The sequence below is a fragment of the Oncorhynchus keta genome, unplaced genomic scaffold (assembly GCF_023373465.1).
Source record: "Oncorhynchus keta strain PuntledgeMale-10-30-2019 unplaced genomic scaffold, Oket_V2 Un_scaffold_515_pilon_pilon, whole genome shotgun sequence".
Taxonomy (NCBI): Eukaryota; Metazoa; Chordata; class Actinopteri; order Salmoniformes; family Salmonidae; genus Oncorhynchus; species Oncorhynchus keta.
The window spans coordinates 1,865,137-1,886,041 of NW_026290954.1; positions in this window are offsets into that span (position 1 = coordinate 1,865,137).

Here is a 20,905-nt window from a genome sequence, read left to right on the forward strand (position 1 = left end):
GGTGTGACTGCAGGGTGTGACTAAAGGGTGTGACTACAGGGTGTGACTGCAGGGTGTGACTACAGGGTGTGACTACAGGGTGTGACTACAGGGTGTGACTACAGGGTGTGACTACAGGGTGTGACTACAGGGTGTGACTACAGGGTGTGACTACAGGGTGTGACTATGGGGTGTGACTACAGGGTGTGACTACAGGGTGTGACTACAGGGTGTGACTACAGGGTGTGACGAGAGGGTGTGACTGCAGGGTGTGACTACAGGGTATGACTACAGGGTGTGACTACAGGGTGTGACTGCAGGGTGTGACTACAGGGTGTGACTACAGGATGTGACTACAGGGTGTGACTGCAGGGTGTGACTACAGGGTGTGACTACAGGGTGTGACTACAGGGTGTGACTGCAGGGTGTGACTACAGGGTGTGACTACAGGGTGTGACTACAGGGTGTGACGAGAGGGTGTGACGAGAGGGTGTGACTGCAGGGTGTGACTACAGGGTGTGACTACAGGGTGTGACTACAGGGTGTGACTACAGGGTGTGACGAGAGGGTGTGACTGCAGGGTGTGACTACAGGGTGTGACTACAGGGTGTGACTACAGGGTGTGACTACAGGGTTTGACTATGGGGTGTGACTACAGGGTGTGACTACAGGGTGTGACTACAGGGTGTGACTACAGGGTGTGACTACAGGGTTTGACTATGGGGTGTGATGAGAGGGTGTGACTGCAGGGTGTGACTACAGGGTGTGACTACAGGGTGTGACTACAGGGTGTGACTACAGGGTGTGACTACAGGGTTTGACTATGGGGTGTGACTACAGGGTGTGACTACAGGGTGTGACTACAGGGTGTGACTACAGGGTGTGACTACAGGGTGTGACTAGAGGGTGTGACTGCAGGGTGTGACTACAGGGTGTGACTACAGGGTGTGACTACAGGGTGTGACTACAGGGTTTGACTATGGGGTGTGACTACAGGGTGTGACTACAGGGTGTGACTACAGGGTGTGACTACAGGGTGTGACTACAGGGTTTGACTATGGGGTGTGACGAGAGGGTGTGACTGCAGGGTGTGACTACAGGGTGTGACTACAGGGTGTGACTAAAGGGTGTGACTACAGGGTGTGACTACAGGGTGTGACTACAGGGTGTGACTGCAGGGTGTGACTACAGGGTGTGACTACAGGGTGTGACTGCAGGGTGTGACTACAGGGTGTGACTACAGGGTGTGACTGCAGGGTGTGACTACAGGGTGTGACTGCAGGGTGTGACTACAGGGTGTGACTACAGGGTGTGACTACAGGGTTTGACTATGGGGTGTGACGAGAGGGTGTGACTGCAGGGTGTGACTACAGGGTGTGACTACAGGGTGTGACTACAGGGTGTGACTACAGGGTGTGACTACAGGGTGTGACTGCAGGGTGTGACTACAGGGTGTGACTACAGGGTGTGACTGCAGGGTGTGACTACAGGGTGTGACTACAGGGTGTGACTGCAGGGTGTGACTACAGGGTGTGACTGCAGGGTGTGACTACAGGGTGTGACTACAGGGTGTGACTACAGGGTGTGACTAGAGAGGGTGTGACTGCAGGGTGTGACTACAGGGTGTGACTACAGGGTGTGACTGACAGGGTGTGACTACAGGGTGTGACTACAGGGTGTGACTACAGGGTGTGACTACAGGGTGTGACTACAGGGTGTGACTACAGGGTGTGACGAGAGGGTGTGACTGCAGGGTGTGACTACAGGGTGTGACTACAGGGTGTGGCTACAGGGTGTGACTACAGGGTGTGACTGCAGGGTGTGACTACAGGGTGTGACTACAGGGTGTGACTACAGGGTGTGACTGCAGAGTGTGACTACAGGGTGTGACTACAGGGTGTGACTACAGGGTGTGACGAGAGGGTGTGACTGCAGGGTGTGACTACAGGGTGTGACTACAGGGTGTGACTACAGGGTGTGACAAGAGGGTGTGACTGCAGGGTGTGACTGCAGGGTGTGACTGCAGGGTGTGACTACAGGGTGTGACTACAGGGTGTGACTACAGGGTTTGACTATGGTGTGTGACTACAGGGTGTGACTACAGGGTGTGACTACAGGGTGTGACTACAGGGTGTGACTACAGGGTGTGACTACAGGGTTTGACTATGGGGTGTGACTACAGGGTGTGACTACAGGGTGTGACTACAGGGTGTGACTACAGGGTGTGACTACAGGGTTTGACTATGGGGTGTGACTGCAGGGTGTGACTACAGGGTGTGACTACAGGGTGTGACTAAAGGGTGTGACTACAGGGTGTGACTGTGGGGTGTGACTATGGGGTGTGACTGCAGGGTGTGACTACAGGGTGTGACTACAGGGTGTGACTAAAGGGTGTGACTACAGGGTTTGACTACAGGGTGTGACTACAGGGTTTGACTACAGGGTGTGACTACAGGGTGTGACTACAGGGTGTGACTAAAGGGTGTGACTACAGGGTTTGACTACAGGGTGTGACTAAAGGGTGTGACTACAGGGTTTGACTACAGGGTGTGACTAGAGGGTGTGACTACAGGGTGTGACTACAGGGTGTGACTACAGGGTGTGACTAAAGGGTGTGACTACAGGGTTTGACTACAGGGTGTGACTAGAGGGTGTGACTACAGGGTGTGACTACAGGGTTTGACTACAGGGTGTGACTACAGGGTGTGACTAAAGGGTGTGACTACAGGGTTTGACTACAGGGTGTGACTATAGGGTGTGACTGCAGGGTGTGACTGCAGGGTGTGACTACAGGGTGTGACTAGAGGGTGCGACTACAGGGTGTGACTACAGGGTATGACTACAGGGTGTGACTAAAGGGTGTGACTACAGGGTTTGACTACAGGGTGTGACTAAAGGGTGTGACTGCAGGGTGTGAGTAGAGGGTGTGACTAAAGGGTGTGACTACAGGGTTTGACTACAGGGTGTGACTGCAGGGTGTGAGTACAGGGTGTGACTAAAGGGTGTGACTACAGGGTGTGACTACAGGGTGTGACTAGAGGGTGCGACTACAGTGTATGACTACAGGGTGTGACTATAGGGTGTGACTACAGGGTGTGACTAGATGGTGTGACTACAGGGTGTGACTACAGGGCGTGACTGCAGGGTGTGACTAGAGGGTGTGACTACAGGATGTGTGTGACTACAGGGTGTGACTACAGGGTGTGACTAGAGGGTGTGACTACAGGGTGTGACTAGAGGGTGTGACTAGAGGGTGTGAATAGAGGGTGTGTGTGACTACAGGGTGTGACTAGAGAGGGTGTGACTGCAGGGTGTGACTACAGGGTGTGACTATAGCGTGTGACTTCAGGATGTGTGTGACTACGTGGTGTGACTACAGGGTGTGACTAGAGAGGGTGTGACTGCAGGGTGTGACTACAGGGTGTGACTATAGCGTGTGACTTCAGGATGTGTGTGACTACGTGGTGTGACTACAGGGTGTGACTGCAGGGTGTGACTGCAGTGTGTGAGGGTTAGGGTGAGGACCTGAAATGGTCCCTTCTGACAGGCAGTGAGCGACAGCGTCTCTTCAACCTCAGGAGCAGCAGGGTGAGGTGGTAGGGTAGCCTAGTGTTTAGAGTGTAGAGGTGGCAGGTAGCCTAGTGGTTAGAGTATAGAGGTGGCAGGTAGCCTAGTGGTTAGAGTGTAGAGGTGGCAGGTAGCCTAGTGGTTAGAGTGTAGAGGTAGCAGGTAGCCTAGTGGTTAGAGTGTAGAGGTAGCAGGTAGCCTAGTGGTTAGAGGGTAGAGGTAGCAGGTAGCCTAGTGGTTAGAGTGTAGAGGTAGCAGGTAGCCTAGTGGTTAGAGTGTAGAGGTAGCAGGTAGCCTAGTGGTTAGAGTGTAGAGGTAGCAGGTAGCCTAGTGGTTAGAGTGTAGAGGTAGCAGGTAGCCTAGTGGTTAGAGTGTAGAGGTAGCAGGTAGCCTAGTGGTTAGAGTGTAGAGGTAGCAGGTAGCCTAGTGGTTAGAGTGTAGAGGTAGCAGGTAGCCTAGTGGTTAGAGTGTAGAGGCGGCAGGGTAGCCTAATGTTTAGGGTGTAGAGGCGGCAGGGTAGCCTAGTGGTTAGAGTGTAGAGGTGGCAGGTAGCCTAGTGTTTAGAGTGTAGAGGTAGCAGGTTGCCTAGTGGTTAGAGTATAGAGGTGGCAGGTAGCCTAGTGGTTAGAGTGTAGAGGTGGCAGGTAGCCTAGTGGTTAGAGTGTAGAGGTAGCAGGTAGCCTAGTGGTTAGAGTGTAGAGGTAGCAGGTAGCCTAGTGGTTAGAGGGTAGAGGTAGCAGGTAGCCTGATGGTTAGAGTGTAGAGGTAGCAGGTAGCCTAGTGGTTAGAGTGTAGAGGTAGCAGGTAGCCTAGTGGTTAGAGTGTAGAGGTAGCAGGTAGCCTAGTGGTTAGAGTGTAGAGGTAGCAGGTAGCCTAGTGGTTAGAGTGTAGAGGTAGCAGGTAGCCTAGTGGTTAGAGTGTAGAGGTAGCAGGTAGCCTAGTGGTTAGAGTGTAGAGGTAGCAGGTAGCCTAGTGGTTAGAGTGTAGAGGTAGCAGGTAGCCTAGTGGTTAGAGTGTAGAGGCGGCAGGGTAGCCTAATGTTTAGGGTGTAGAGGCGGCAGGGTAGCCTAGTGTTTAGAGTGTAGAGGCGGCAGGGTAGCCTAGTGTTTAGAGTGTAGAGGTAGCAGGTAGCCTAGTGGTTAGAGTGTAGAGGTGGCAGGTAGCCTAGTGTTTAGAGTGTAGAGGTAGCAGGTTGCCAAGTGGTTAGAGTGTAGAGGCGGCAGGGTAGCCTAGTGGTTAGAGTGTAGAGGTAGCAGGTAGCCTAGTGGTTAGAGTGTAGAGGTGGCAGGTAGCCTCGTGGTTAGAGTGTAGAGGTGGCAGGTAGCCTCGTGGTTAGAGTGTAGAGGTGGCAGGTAGCCTCGTGGTTAGAGTGTAGAGGTGGCAGGTAGCCTCATGGTTAGAGTGTAGAGGTGGCAGGTAGCCTAGTTGTTAGAATGTAGAGGTAGCAGGTAGCCTAGTGGTTAGAGTGTAGAGGCGGCAGGGTAGCCTAGTGTTTAGAGTGTAGAGGTAGCAGGTAGCCTAGTGGTTAGAGGGTAGAGGTGGCAGGTAGCCTAGTGGTTAGAGGGTAGAGGTGGCAGGTAGCCTAGTGGTTAGAGTGTAGAGGTAGCAGGTAGCCTAGTGGTTAGAGTGTAGAGGTGGTAGGGTAGCCTAGTTGTTAGAGTGTAGAGGTGGCAGGTAGCCTAGTGGTTAGAGTGTAGAGGTGGCAGGTAGCCTAGTGTTTAGAGTGTAGAGGTGGCAGGTAGCCTAGTGTTTAGAGTGTAGAGGTAGCAGGTAGCCTAGTGGTTAGAGTGTAGAGGTAGCAGGTAGCCTAGTGGTTAGAGTGTAGAGGAGGCAGGGTAGCCTAGTGTTTAGAGTGTAGAGGTAGCAGGTAGCCTAGTGGTTAGAGTGTAGAGGTAGCAGGTAGCCTAGTGGTTAGAGTGTAGAGGAGGCAGGGTAGCCTAGTGTTTAGAGTGTAGAGGTAGCAGGTAGCCTAGTGGTTACAGTGTAGAGGTAGCAGGGTAGCCTAGTGGTTAGAGTGTAGAGGCGGCAGGGTAGCCTAGTGGTTAGAGGGTAGAGGTGGTAGATAGCCTAGTGGTTAGAGTGTAGAGGTGGCAGGTAGCCTAGTGGTTAGAGTGTAGAGGAGGCAGGTAGCCTAATGGTTAGAGTGTAGAGGAGGCAGGTAGCCTAGTGGTTAGAATGTAGAGGTAGCAGGTAGCCTAGTGGTTAGAGTGTAGAGGTGGCAGGTAGCCTAGTGGTTAGAGTGTAGAGGTGGCAGGTAGCCTAGTGGTTAGAGTGTAGAGGTGGCAGGTAGCCTAGTGGTTAGAGTGTAGAGGTGCCAGGTAGCCTAGTGGTTAGAGTGTAGAGGTGGCAGGTAGCCTAGTGGTTAGAGTGTAGAGGTGGCAGGGAGGCCTAGTGGTTAGAGTGTAGAGGTGGCAGGGAGGCCTAGTGGTTAGAGTGTAGAGGAGGCAGGTAGCCTAGTGGTTAGAGTGTAGAGGTGGCAGGGTGGGCTATTGGTTAGAGTGTAGAGGTGGCAGGTAGCCTAGTGGTTAGAGTGTAGAGGTGGCAGGTAGCCTAGTGGTTAGAGTGTAGAGGTGGCAGGTAGCCTAGTGGTTAGAGTGTAGAGGTGGCAGGTGGCCTAGTGGTTAGAGTGTAGAGGTGGCAGGTAGCCTAGTGGTTACAGTGTAGAGGTGGCAGGGTAGCCTAGTGGTTAGAGTGTAGAGGCGGCAGGGTAGCCTAGTGGTTAGAGTGTAGAGGGGGCAGGGTAGCCTAGTGGTTAGAGTGTAGAAGTGGCAGGTAGCCTAGTGGTTAGAGTGTAGAGGAGGCAGGGTAGCCTAGTGGTTAGAGTGTAGAGGGGGCAGGGTAGCCTAGTGGTTAGAGTGTAGAGGTGGCAGGTAGCCTAGTGGTTAGAGTGTAGAGGGGGCAGGTAGCCTAGTGGTTAGAGTGTAGAGGTGGCAGGTAGCCTAGTGGTTAGAGTGTAGAGGAGGCAGGGTAGCCTAGTGGTTAGAGTGTAGAGGTGGCAGGTAGCCTAGTGGTTAGAGTGTAGAGGAGGCAGGTAGCCTAGTGGTTAGAGTGTAGAGGTGGCAGGTAGCCTAGTGTTTAGAGTGTAGAGGTGGCAGGTAGCCTAGTGGTTAGAGTGTTGGACTAGTAACCGAAAGGTTACAAGTTCGTAATCCTCGAGCTGACAAGGTACAAATCTGTCGTTCTGCCCCTGAACAAGGCAGTTAACCCATTGTTCCTAGGCCGTCACTGTAAACAACAATGTGTCCACACTTGCCTTGTTAAATAAAAGGAGGAGGGACATATTTGGCCTGTCACCTAAAACCATTGACAGGATCCTGTCTTCCTGTATCACTGTCTGCTACGGCTAAACCGCACCCTTTCTGATGCTATTAGTGTGCATTGCATTTTAGTCACTGCTCATGTACACCATATATTTATCTATGTACCTATCTCACAGTAGTATATCTACTGCTGTACATATCGTTCTTTACCTTGGGTAGAGTTATCGCTGTGTACATACTGTGTTCATACTGTGTACATACTGTGTACATACTGTGTTCATAATGTGTACATACTGTGTACATACTGTTTACATACTGTGTACATACTGTGTTTATACTGTGTACATACTGTGTACATACTGTGTACATACTGTGTTCATACTGTGTTCATACTGTGTACATACTGTGTACATACTGTGTTCATACTGTGTACATACTGTGCACATACTGTGTTCATACTGTGTACATACTGTGTACATACTGTGTTCATAATGTGTACATACTGTGTTCATACTGTGTACATACTGTGTACATACTGTGTACATACTGTGTACATACTGTGTACATACTGTGTTCATACTGTGTACATACTGTGTTCATAATGTGTACATACTGTGTTCATACTGTGTACATACTGTGTACATACTGTGTACATACTGTGTTCACACTGTGTACATACTGTGTTCACACACACACAGGACCATAAAGGGTGTTTGAAATTCTAGTCAGATTGTCCTTCTTTTCCTCCTCCCTTTGGGTGTGTGTGTGTGTGTGTGTGTGTGTGTGTGTGTGTGTGTGTGTGTGTGTGTGTGTGTGTGTGTGTGTGTGTGTGTGTGTGTGTGTGTGTGTGTGTGTGTGTGTGTGTGTGTGTGTGTGTGTGTGTGCCTTTCAAAGATCCCTCATGGTTCTGCCTGTTTGTTCAGATGGTGTTTCTGTAGTGTTTCAGAAAGCCACTATTTCTAGAACAGGAGTGTAGAGAGGATCTCTGTTCTCAGTGGAGTGTAGAGAGGATCTCTGTTCTCAGTGGAGTGTCGAGAGGATCTCTGTTCTCAGTGGAGTGTAGAGAGGATCTCTGTTCTCAGTGGGGTGTAGAGAGGATCTCTGTTCTCAGTGGAGTGTAGAGAGGATCTCTGTTCTCAGTGGAGTGTAGAGAGGATCTCTGTTCTCAGGGGAGTGTAGAGAGGATCTCTGTTCTCAGTGGAGTGTAGAGAGGATCTCTGTTCTCAGTGGAGTGTAGAAGGATCTCTGTTCTCAGTGGGTGTAGAGAGGATCTCTGTTCTGTTAGAGAGGATCTCTGTTCTCAGTGGAGTGTAGAGAGGATCTCTGTTCTCAGTGGAGTGTAGAGAGGATCTCTGTTCTCAGTGGAGTGTCGAGAGGATCTCTGTTCTCAGTGGAGTGTCGAGAGGATCTCTGTTCTCAGTGGAGTGTCGAGAGGATCTCTGTTCTCAGTGGAGTGTAGAGAGGATCTCTGTTCTCAGTGGAGTGTAGAGAGGATCTCTGTTCTCAGTGGAGTGTAGAGAGGATCTCTGTTCTCAGTGGAGTGTCGAGAGGATCTCTGTTCTCAGTGGAGTGTAGAGAGGATCTCTGTTCTCAGTGGAGTGTAGAGAGGATCTCTGTTCTCAGGGGAGTGTAGAGAGGATCTCTGTTCTCAGGGGAGTGTAGAGAGGATCTCTGTTCTCAGTGGAGTGTAGAGAGGATCTCTGTTCTCAGTGGAGTGTCGAGAGGATCTCTGTTCTCAGTGGAGTGTAGAGAGGATCTCTGTTCTCAGTGGAGTGTAGAGAGGATCTCTGTTCTCAGTGGAGTGTAGAGAGGATCTCTGTTCTCAGTGGAGTGTAGAGAGGATCTCTGTTCTCAGTGGAGTGTAGAGAGGATCTCTGTTCTCAGTGGAGTGTAGAGAGGATCTCTGTTCTCAGTGGAGTGTAGAGAGGATCTCTGTTCTCAGTGGAGTGTAGAGAGGATCTCTGTTCTCAGTGGAGTGTAGAGAGGATCTCTGTTCTCAGTGGAGTGTAGAGAGGATCTCTGTTCTCAGTGGAGTGTAGAGAGGATCTCTGTTCTCAGTGGAGTGTAGAGAGGATCTCTGTTCTCAGTGGAGTGTAGAGAGGATCTCTGTTCTCAGTGGAGTGTAGAGAGGATCTCTGTTCTCAGTGGAGTGTCGAGAGGATCTCTGTTCTCAGTGGAGTGTAGAGAGGATCTCTGTTCTCAGTGGAGTGTAGAGAGGATCTCTGTTCTCAGTGGAGTGTAGAGAGGATCTCTGTTCTCAGTGGAGTGTAGAGAGGATCTCTGTTCTCAGGGGAGTGTAGAGAGGATCTCTGTTCTCAGTGGAGTGTAGAGAGGATCTCTGTTCTTTCCTAAATGAGACACAGTCCCCTGGATTCCTTCGTTTGAAATGGATATCCACACGGACATCTGATATCTCAAGGGTTTATTTCACAAGCTTTTAATTTCCATGCTTTTATTTTATATGCATGACATTATGTAAATATAATGTTATTTGCTGTTACCTCCATTGAGTGGACGTTTAGACCACGGTAGCCTCATTAGCTAGTCTGTATACGTTGTATCACACATTGTATCTCCACTCGTCTCTCCTTGCCTTTCTGGTTGATAGCTGAGAAGTTTAGCTCAACACTGCCCCCCTGTGGTGGAGACATCCGCTTACACCTGGTAGCTTCACTCCACTGAATATGACCAGGGAGAAAAATACAATTTTGAATTGTCTGGTGACTTTGTCCCTTCTTTTCAATCCACTGTCTGTATGTATGATAATGTGGTCTGTAGCCAACACTGGCACTTCAGTAGTGCCTCTCTTTATATAAACAATACCAAAAACATACACGCAACAAACGACTGAATCAAAACCTGCCTATCGAGATTCAAAACCTGCCTATCTAGTTTCAAAACCTGCCTATCGAGATTCAAACCCTGCCTATCTAGATTCAAAACCTGCCTATCTAGTTTCAAACCCTGCCTATCTAGTTTCAAAACCTGCCTATCGAGATTCAAAACCTGCCTATCTAGATTCAAAACCTGCCTATCTAGATTCAAAACCTGCCTATCAAACCTGCCTATCTAGATTCAAAACCTGCCTATCTAGTTTCAAAACCTGCCTATCTAGTTTCAAAACCTGCCTATCTAGTTTCAAAACCTGCCTATCGAGATTCAAAACCTGCCTATCTAGATTCAAAACCTGCCTATCAAACCTGCCTATCTAGATTCAAACCCTGCCTATCTAGATTCAAAACCTGCCTATCTAGTTTCAAAACCTGCCTATCTAGATTCAAAACCTGCCTATCTAGTTTCAAAACCTGCCTATCTAGATTCAAAACCTGCCTATCTAGATTCAAAACCTGCCTATCTAGATTCAAAACCTGCCTATCTAGATTCAAAACCTGCCTATCTAGATTCAAAACCTGCCTATCTAGATTCAAAACCTGCCTATCTAGATTCAAAACCTGCCTATCTAGATTCAAACCCTGCCTATCTAGTTTCAAAACCTGCCTATCTAGTTTCAAAACCTGCCTATCTAGATTCAAAACCTGCCTATCTAGATTCAAAACCTGCCTATCTAGTTTCAAAACCTGCCTATCTAGATTCAAAACCTGCCTATCTAGTTTCAAAACCTGCCTATCTAGTTTCAAAACCTGCCTATCTAGATTCAAAACCTGCCTATCTAGTTTCAAAACCTGCCTATCTAGATTCAAAACCTGCCTATCTAGATTCAAAACCTGCCTATCTAGATTCAAAACCTGCCTATCTAGATTCAAAACCTGCCTATCTAGATTCAAAACCTGCCTATCTAGATTCAAAACCTGCCTATCTAGATTCAAACCTGCCTATCTAGATTCAAACCCTGCCTATCTAGATTCAAAACCTGCCTATCTAGTTTCAAAACCTGCCTATCTAGTTTCAAAACCTGCCTATCTAGATTCAAAACCTGCCTATCTAGTTTCAAAACCTGCCTATCTAGTTTCAAAACCTGCCTATCTAGTTGCAAAACCTGCCTATCTAGATTCAAAACCTGCCTATCTAGTTTCAAAACCTGCCTATCTAGTTTCAAAACCTGCCTATCTAGTTTCAAAACCTGCCTATCAAACCTGCCTATCTAGTTTCAAAACCTGCCTATCTAGTTTCAAAACCTGCCTATCTAGTTTCAAAACCTGCCTATCTAGTTGCAAAACCTGCCTAGTTTCAAAACTATCTAGATTCAAAACCTGCCTATCTAGATTCAAAATCTGCCTATCTAGTTTCAAAACCTGCCTATCTAGTTTCAAAACCTGCCTATCAAACCTGCCTATCTAGATTCAAACCCTGCCTATCTAGATTCAAAACCTGCCTATCTAGTTTCAAAACCTGCCTATCTAGTTTCAAAACCTGCCTATCTAGTTTCAAAATCTGCCTATCTAGTTTCAAAACCTGCCTATCTAGATTCAAAACCTGCCTATCTAGTTTCAAAACCTGCCTATCTAGTTTCAAAAACCTGCCTATCTAGTTTCAAAACCTGCCTACCTAGTTTCAAAACGCACATGCAGGGTATTGAATTAAAGCTACACTCGTGAATCCGAGTGTAGCTTTTATCGGCAGACTCAGTAGCCTCGGTTTTTCGGATGACTGCCTTGCCTGGTTCACCAATTACTTTCCAGACAGAGTTCAGTGTGTCAAATGTTTTCTGGTCCTCTGGCAGTCTCTATGGGGGTGCCACAGGGGTCAATTCTTGGGCCGACTCTTTTCTCTGTATATATCAATGATGTTGCTCTTGCTGCGGGCGATTCCCTGATCCACTTATATGCAGACGACACCATTGTATACACTTTCGGCCCGTCCTTGGACACTGTGCTATCTAACCTCCAATCGAGCTTCAATGCAATACAACACTCCTTCCATGGCCTCCAACTGCTCTTAAACGCTAGTAAAACCAAATGCATGCTTTTCAACCGATCACTGCCTGCACCCGCATGCCCGACTGGCATCACCACACTGGATGGTTCTGACCTTGAATATGTGGACACCTATAAGTACCTAGGTGTCTGGCTAGACTGCAAACTCTCCTTCCAGACCCATATCAAACATCTCCAATCGAAAATCAAATCAAGAATCGGCTTTCTATTCCGCAACAAAGCCTCCTTCACTCACGCTGCCAAGCTTACCCTAGTAAAACTGACTATCCTACCGATCCTCGACTTCGGCGATGTCATCTACAAAATTGCTTCCAACACTCTACTCAGCAAACTGGATGCAGTTTATCACAGTCCCATCCGTTTTGTCACTAAAGCACCTTAATACTACCCACCACTGCGACTTGTATGCTCTAGTCGGCTACATATTCGTCGCCAGACCCACTGGCTCCAGGTCATCTACAAGGCCATGCTAGTCAAAGCTCCGCCTTATCTCAGCTCACTGGTCACGATGGCAACACCCATCCGTAGCACGCGCTCCAGCAGGTGTATCTCATTGATCATCCCTAAAGCCAACACCTCATTCGGCCGCCTTTCGTTCCAGTACTCTGCTGCCCTTGACTGGAACGAATTGCAAAAATCTGAAGTTGGAGACTTTTATCTCCCTCACCAACTTCAAACATCAGCTAGCTGAGCAGCTAACCGATCGCTGCAGCTGTACATAATCTATTGGTAAATAGCACACCCATTTTCACCTACCTCATTCCCATACTGTTTTTATACTGTTTTTATTTATTTACTTTTCTGCTCTTTTGCACACCGATATCTCTACCTGTACATGACCATCTGATCATTTATCACTCCAGTGCTAATCTGCAAAATTGTAATTATTCTCCTACCTCCTCATGCCTTTTGCACACATTGTATATAGACTCCCCTTTTTTCTCTGTGTTATTGACTTGTTAAATGTTTACTCCATGTGTAACTCTGTGTTGTCTGTTCACACTGCTATGCTTTATCTTGGCCAGGTCGCAGTTGCAAATGAGAACCTGTTCTCAACTAGTCTACCTGGTTAAATAAAGGTGAAATAAAATAAAATACAAATTTTAAAAATCCAGGCAACAAGTCAGATTTTTAAAATGCTTTTCGGCGAAAGCATGAGAAGCTATTATCTGATAGCATGTAACACCCCAAAAGACCCGCAGGGGACGTAAACAAAACAATTAGCATAGTCGTCGCTACACAAACCGCACAAATAAAATATAAAACATTCATTACCTTTGACCATCTTCTTTGTTGGCACTCCTAGATGTCCCATAATCACTATTGGGTCTTTTTTTCGATTAAATCGGTCCATATATAGCCTAGATATCGATCTATGAAGACTGTGCGATAAACGGAAAAAAAATAGCGTCTTATAACGTAACGTCATTTTTAAAAATTAAAAAGTCGACGATAAACTTTCACAAAACACTTCGAAATACTTTTGTAATGCAACTTTAGGTATTAGTACACGTTAATAAGCAATCAAATTGATCACGAGGCGATGTATATTCTTTAGCTGTCCGTCTGGAAATAATGTCCGGGTAAATCTCAACCAAAATATCCGGTCGGAGACTTGAACAAATGGCTTGTCTCTTCTTCGTTTGACCAAGAAACAAAGCCTAGGCAAATGACAAGACTGTTGACATCGTGTGGAAGCTGTAGGTATTGCAACCTCAGCCCCATTTATTGTGGTTCGCCTTTATCAATGGGTTGAAGTGGCGGATGGATATATATTTCCATTTTCAGTGATCAGATTTTCCTGCGCTTTTCGATGAAACGCACATTCTGTTATAGTCACAGCCATGATTTAACCAGTTTTATAAACGTCTGAGTGTTTTCTATCCACACACACTAATCATATGCATATACTATATTCCTGGCATGAGCAGCAGGGCGCTGAAATATTGCGCGATTTTTAACAGAATGTTCGAAAAAGTAGGGGGTACGAGTAACAGGTTAATAGAAAATGAACCAAGTCACCCAGTAAAATATTAAAATATTACCAGAGTAAAAGTCTATAAGTATTTGGTTTTAGATATATTTAACATTTACATTTACATTACATTTAAGTCATTTAGCAGACGCTCTTATCCAGAGCGACTTACAAATTGGTGCATTCACCTTATGACATCCAGTGGAACAGCCACTTTACAATAGTGCATCTAAATCTTTTAAGGGGGGTGTGAGAAGGATTACTTTATCCTATCCTAGGTATTCCTTAAAGAGGTGGGGTTTCAGGTGTCTCCGGAAGGTGGTGATTGACTCCGCTGTCCTGGCGTCGTGAGGGAGTTTGTTCCACCATTGGGGAGCCAGAGCAGCGAACAGTTTTGACTGGGCTGAGCGGGAACTGTACTTCTTCAGTGGTAGGGAGGCGAGCAGGCCAGAGGTGGATGAACGCAGTGCCCTTGTTTGGGTGTAGGGCCTGATCAGAGCCTGGAGGTACTGAGGTGCCGTTCCCCTCACAGCTCCGTAGGCAAGCACCATGGTCTTGTAGCGGATGCGAGCTTCAACTGGAAGCCAGTGGAGAGAGCGGAGGAGCGGGGTGACGTGAGAGAACTTGGGAAGGTTGAACACCAGACGGGCTGCGGCGTTCTGGATGAGTTGTAGGGGTTTAATAGCCCAGCCAACAGCGAGTTGCAGTAATCCAGACGGGAGATGACAAGTGCCTGGATTAGGACCTGCGCCGCTTCCTGTGTGAGGCAGGGTCGTACATTGCGGATGTTGTAGAGCATGAACCTACAGGAACGGGCCACCGCCTTGATGTTAGTTGAGAACGACAGGGTGTTGTCCAGGATCACGCCAAGGTTCTTAGCGCTCTGGGAGGAGGACACAATGGAGTTGTCAACCGTGATTTAAGTATGACAAGTAAGTGTAATTGCTGAAATATACTTAAATCTCAAAAAGTATAATTTATTTCAAATGTCTTATATTAAGCAAAGCAGAAGGCACTGTTTATTTTCATTGTTTTTATGTTGCCAGAGGCTCCATCACTCAGACGTCATGCTCCATCACTCAGACATCATGCTCCATCACTCAGACATCATGCTCCATCACTCAGACGTCATGCTCCATCACTCAGACATCATGCTCCATCACTCAGACATCATGCTCCATCACTCAGACGTCATGCTCCATCACTCAGACATCATGCTCCATCACTCAGACGTCATGCTCCATCACTCAGACATCATGCTCCATCACTCAGACATCATGCTCCATCACTCAGACATCATGCTCCATCACTCAGACATCATGCTCCATCACTCAGACGTCATGCTCCATCACTCAGACATCATGCTCCATCACTCAGACGTCATGCTCCATCACTCAGACGTCATGCTCCATCACTCAGACGTCATGCTCCAATCACTCAGACATCATGCTCCATCACTCAGACATCATGCTCCATCACTCAGACATCATGCTCCATCACTCAGACATCATGCTCCAATCACTCAGACATCATGCTCCAATCACTCAGACATCATGCTCCAATCACTCAGACATCATGCTCCATCACTCAGACATCATGCTCCATCACTCAGACATCATGCTCCATCACTCAGACATCATGCTCCATCACTCAGACGTCATGCTCCATCACTCAGACGTCATGCTCCATCACTCAGACATCATGCTCCATCACTCAGACATCATGCTCCATCACTCAGACATCATGCTCCATCACTCAGACATCATGCTCCATCACTCAGACATCATGCTCCATCACTCAGACGTCATGCTCCAATCACTCAGACATCATGCTCCAATCACTCAGACATGATGCTCCAATCACTCAGACATCATGCTCCATCACTCAGACGTCATGCTCCATCACTCAGACATCATGCTCCATCACTCAGACATCATGCTCCAATCACTCAGACATCATGCTCCATCACCCAGACATTATGCTCCATCACTCAGACATCATCCTCCATCACTCAGACATCATGCTCCATCACTCAGACATCATGCTCCATCACTCAGACATCATGCTCCATCACTCAGACATCATGCTCCATCACTCAGACATCATGCTCCATCACTCAGACATCATTTAGAAATGAAGCATGCGTGTTTAGTGAGTCCTCCAGATTAGAGGCAGTAGGGATGACCAGGGATGTTGTCTCTTTAGTGAGTCCTCCAGATCAGAGGCAGTAGGGATGACCAGGGATGTTCTCTGTTTAGTGAGTCAGAGGCAGTAGGGATGACCAGGGATGTTCTCTGTTTAGTGAGTCCTCCAGATCAGAGGCAGTAGGGATGACCAGGGATGTTCTCTATTTAGTGAGTCAGAGGCAGTAGGGATGACCAGGGATGTTCTCTGTTTAGTGAGTCCTCCAGATCAGTGGCAGTCGGGATGACCAGGGATGTTCTCTGTTTTGTGAGTCCTTCAGATCAGAGGCAGTAGGGATGACCAGGGATGTTCTTTGTTTAGTGAGTCCTCCAGATCAGAGGCAGTAGGGATGACCAAGGATGTTCTCTGTTTAGTGAGTCCTCCAGATCAGTGGCAGTCGGGATGACCAGGGATGTTCTCTGTTTTGTGAGTCCTTCAGATCAGAGGCAGTAGGGATGACCAGGGATGTTCTCTGTTTAGTGAGTCAGTCTGATCAGAGGCATTAGGGATGACCAGGGATGTTCTCTGTTTAGTGAGTCAGTCTGATCAGAGGCAGTAGGGATGACCAGGAATGTTCTCTGTTTAGTGAGTCCTCCAGATCAGAGGCAGTAGGGATGACCAGGAATGTTCTCTGTTTAGTGAGTCCTCCAGATCAGAGGCAGTAGGGATGACCAGGGATGTTCTTTGTTTAGTGAGTCCTCCAGATCAGTGGCAGTCGGGATGACCAGGGATGTTCTCTGTTTAGTGAGTCCTCCAGATCAGAGACAGTAGGGATGACCAGGGATGTTCTTTGTTTAGTGAGTCCTCCAGATCAGTGGCAGTCGGGATGACCAGGGATGTTCTCTGTTTAGTGAGTAGGGATGATCAGGGATGTTCTCTGTTTAGTGAGTCCTCCAGATCAGAGGCAGTCGGGATGACCAGGGATGTTCTCTGTTTAGGGAGTCAGTCTGATTAGAGGCAGTCGGGATGACGAGGGATGTTCTCTGTTTAGGGAGTCAGTCTGATTAGAGGCAGTAGGGATGACCAGGGATGTTCTCTGTTTAGTGAGTCCTCCAGATCAGAGGCAGTCAGGATGACCAGGGATGTTCTCTGTTTAGGGAGTCAGTCTGATTAGAGGCAGTAGGGATGACCATGGGTGTTCTCTGTTTAGTGAGTCCTCTAGATCAGAGGCAGTAGGGATGACCAGGGATGTTCTACATTTAGCGAGTCAGAGGCAGTAGGAATGATTTCTGTTTAGTGAGTCAGAGGCAATAGGGATGACCAGGGATGTGCTACATTTAGCAAGTCAGAGGCAGTAGGGATGTTTTCTGTTAGCGATCAGAGGCAGTATGGATGACCAGGGATGTTCTATGTTTAGTGAGTCAGAGGCAGTAGATATGTTTTCTGTTTAGTTATCATAGGCAGTACGGATGTTCTCTGTTTAGTGATCAGAGGCCATAGTGATGACCAGGGATGTTCTCTGTTTATTGAGTCAGAGGCAGTAGATATGTTTTCTGTTTAGTTATCATAGGCAGTACGGATGTTCTCTGTTTAGTGATCAGAGGCCGTAGTGATGACCAGGGATGTTCTCTGTTTAGTGAGTCCACCAGATCAGAGGCAGTCGGGATGACCAGGGATGTTCTTTGAATAGTGAGTCCTCCAGATCAGAGACAGTAGGGATTACCAGGGATGCTCTCTGTTTAGTGAGTCAGTCAGATTAAGAGGCAGTAGGGATGACCAGGGATGTTCTCTGTTTAGTGAGTCAGTCATATCAGAGGCAGTAGGGATGACCAGGGATGTTTTCTGTTTGGTGATCAGAGGCAGTAGGGATGACCAGGGATGTTCTCTGTTTAGTGAGTCAGAGGGATTAGGGATGACCAGGGATGTTTTCTGTTTGGTGATCAGAGGCAGTAGCGATAACCAGGGATGTTCTCTGTTTAGGGAGTCAGTTTGATCAGAGGCAGTAGGGATGACCAGGGATGTTCTCTGTTTAGTGAGTCAGAGGCAGTAGGGGTGACCAGGAATATTCTCTGTTTAGTGAGACCTCCAGATCAGAGGCAGTAACGATGACAAGGGAGTTAATGAGTTAACGAGAGTTGATGAGTTAATGAGACTTAATGGGAGTTAATGAGTTAATGGGAGTTAATGAGTTAATTATTTATTGAGAGTTAAGGAGTTAATGAGTTAATGAGAGTTAATGAGAGTTAATGAGTTAATGAGAGTTAATGAAAGTTAATGAGAGTTAATGAGTAAATGAGAGTTAGTGAGAGTTAATGAGTTAATGAGAGTTAATGAGTAAATGAGAGTTAATGAGTGTTAATGAGTAAATGAGAGTTAATGAGAGTTAATGAGAGTTAATGAGTGTTAATGAGTAAATGAGAGTAAATGAGAGTAAATGAGTAAATGAGAGTTAATGAGAGTTCATTATTATTATAACTGTTGGGGTACCTATAATGAACCATGATCATTAGCATACCTGTTGGTTACCTATAATGAACCATGATCATTAGCATACCTGTTGGTTACCTGTAATGAACCATGATCATTAGCATACCTGTTGGTTACCGGTGTAATGACCCATGATCATTAGCATAAGTGTTGGTTACCTATAATGAACCATGATCATTAGCATAACTGTTGGTTACCTATAATGAACCATGATCATTAGCATACCTGTTGGTTACCTATAATGAACCATGATCATTAGCATACCTGTTGGTTACCTGTAATGAACCATGATCATTAGCATAACTGTTGGTTAGCTAATAATGAACCATGATCATTAGCATAAGTGTTGGTTACCTATAATGAACCATGATCATTAGCATAAGTGTTGGTTAGCTAATAATGAACCATGATCATTAGCATAACTGTTGGTTACCTGTGTAATGAACCATGATCATTAGCATAAGTGTTGGTTAGCTAATAATGAACCATGATCATTAGCATAAGTGTTGGTTAGCTAATAATGAACCATGATAATTAGCATACCTGTTGGTTACCTGTGTAATGAACCATGATCATTAGCATACCTGTTGGTTACCTGTGTAATGAACCATGATCATTAGCATACCTGTTGGTTACCTGTGTAATGAACCATGATCATTAGCATACCTGTTGGTTACCTGTGTAATGAACCATGATCATTAGCATACCTGTTGGTTACCTGTGTAATGAACCATGATCATTAGCATAACTGTTGGTTACCTGTGTAATGAACCATGATCATTAGCATAAGTGTTGGTTAGCTAATAATGAACCATGATCATTAGCATACCTGTTGGTTACCTGTGTAATGAACCATGATCATTAGCATAACTGTTGGTTACCTGTGTAATGAACCATGATCATTAGCATACCCGTTGGTTACCTATAATGAACCATGATCATTAGCATACCTGTTGGTTACCTGTGTAATGAACCATGATCAACAGCATACCTGTTGGTTACTTGTGTAATGAACAATGATCATTAGCATAAGTGTTGGTTAGCTAATAATGAACCATGATCATTAGCATAAGTGTTGGTTAGCTAATAATGAACCATGATCATTAGCATAACTGTTGGTTAACCGGGGTAATGAACCATGATCATTAGCATAAGTGTTGGTTAGCTAATAATGAACTATGATCATTAGCATACCTGTTGGTTACCTGTGTAATGAACCATGATCATTAGCATAAGTGTTGGTTACCTGTGTAATGAACCGTGATCATTAGCATACCTGTTGGTTACCTGTGTAATGAACCATGATCATTAGCATACCTGTTGGTTACCTGTGTAATGAACCATGATCATTAGCACACCTGTTGGTTACCTGTGTAATGAACCATGATCATTAGCATACCTGTTGGTTACTTGTGTAATGAACAATGATCATTAGCATAAGTGTTGGTTAGCTAATAATGAACCATGATCATTAGCATACCTGTTGGTTACCTGTGTAATGAACCATGATCATTAGCATAAGTGTTGGTTATCTAATAATGAACCATGATCATTAGCATACCTGTTGGTTACCTGTAATGAACCATGATCATTAGCATACCTGTTGGTTACCTATAATGAACCATGATCATTAGCATAAGTGTTGGTTACCTATAATGCACCATGATCATCAGCATAACTGTTGGTTACCTATAATGAACCATGATCATTAGCATAAGTGTTGGTTATCTAATAATGAACCATGATCATTAGCATACCTGTTGGTTACCTATAATGAACCATGATCATTAGCATAAGTGTTGGTTACCTATAATGAACCATGATCATCAGCATAACTGTTGGTTACCTATAATGAACCATGATCATTAGCATAAGTGTTGGTTACCTATAATGAACCATGATCATTAGCATAAGTGTTGGTTAGCCGTGTAATGAACCATACATTAGCATAAGTGTTGGTTAGCTGTGTAATGAACCATGATCATTAGCATAACTGTTGGTTACCTGTGTAATGAACCATGATCATTAGCATAACTGTTGGTTACCTATAATGAACCATGATCATTAGCATACCTGTTGGTTACCTGTAATGAACCATGATCATCAGCATAACTGTTGGTTACCTATAATGAACCATGATCATTAGCATAAGTGTTGGTTAGCTGTGTAATGAACCATGATCATTAGCATAACTGTTGGTTACCTGTGTAATGAACCATGATCATTAGCATAACTGTTGGTTACCTATAATGAACCATGATCATTAGCATACCTGTTGGTTACCTGTAATGAACCATGATCATCAGCATAACTGTTGGTTACCTATAATGAACCATGATCATTAGCATACCTGTTGGTTACCTGTAATGAACCATGATCATCAGCATACCTGTTGGTTACCTGTAATGAACCATGATCATCAGCATACCTGTTGGTTACCTGTAATGAACCATGATCATTAGCATAAGTGTTGGTTACCTATAATGAACCATGATCATTAGCATAAGTGTTGGTTAGCTGTGTAATGAACCATGATCATTAGCATAAGTGTTGGTTAGCTGTGTAATGAACCATGATCATTAGCATAAGTGTTGGTTAGCTGTGTAATGAACCATGAT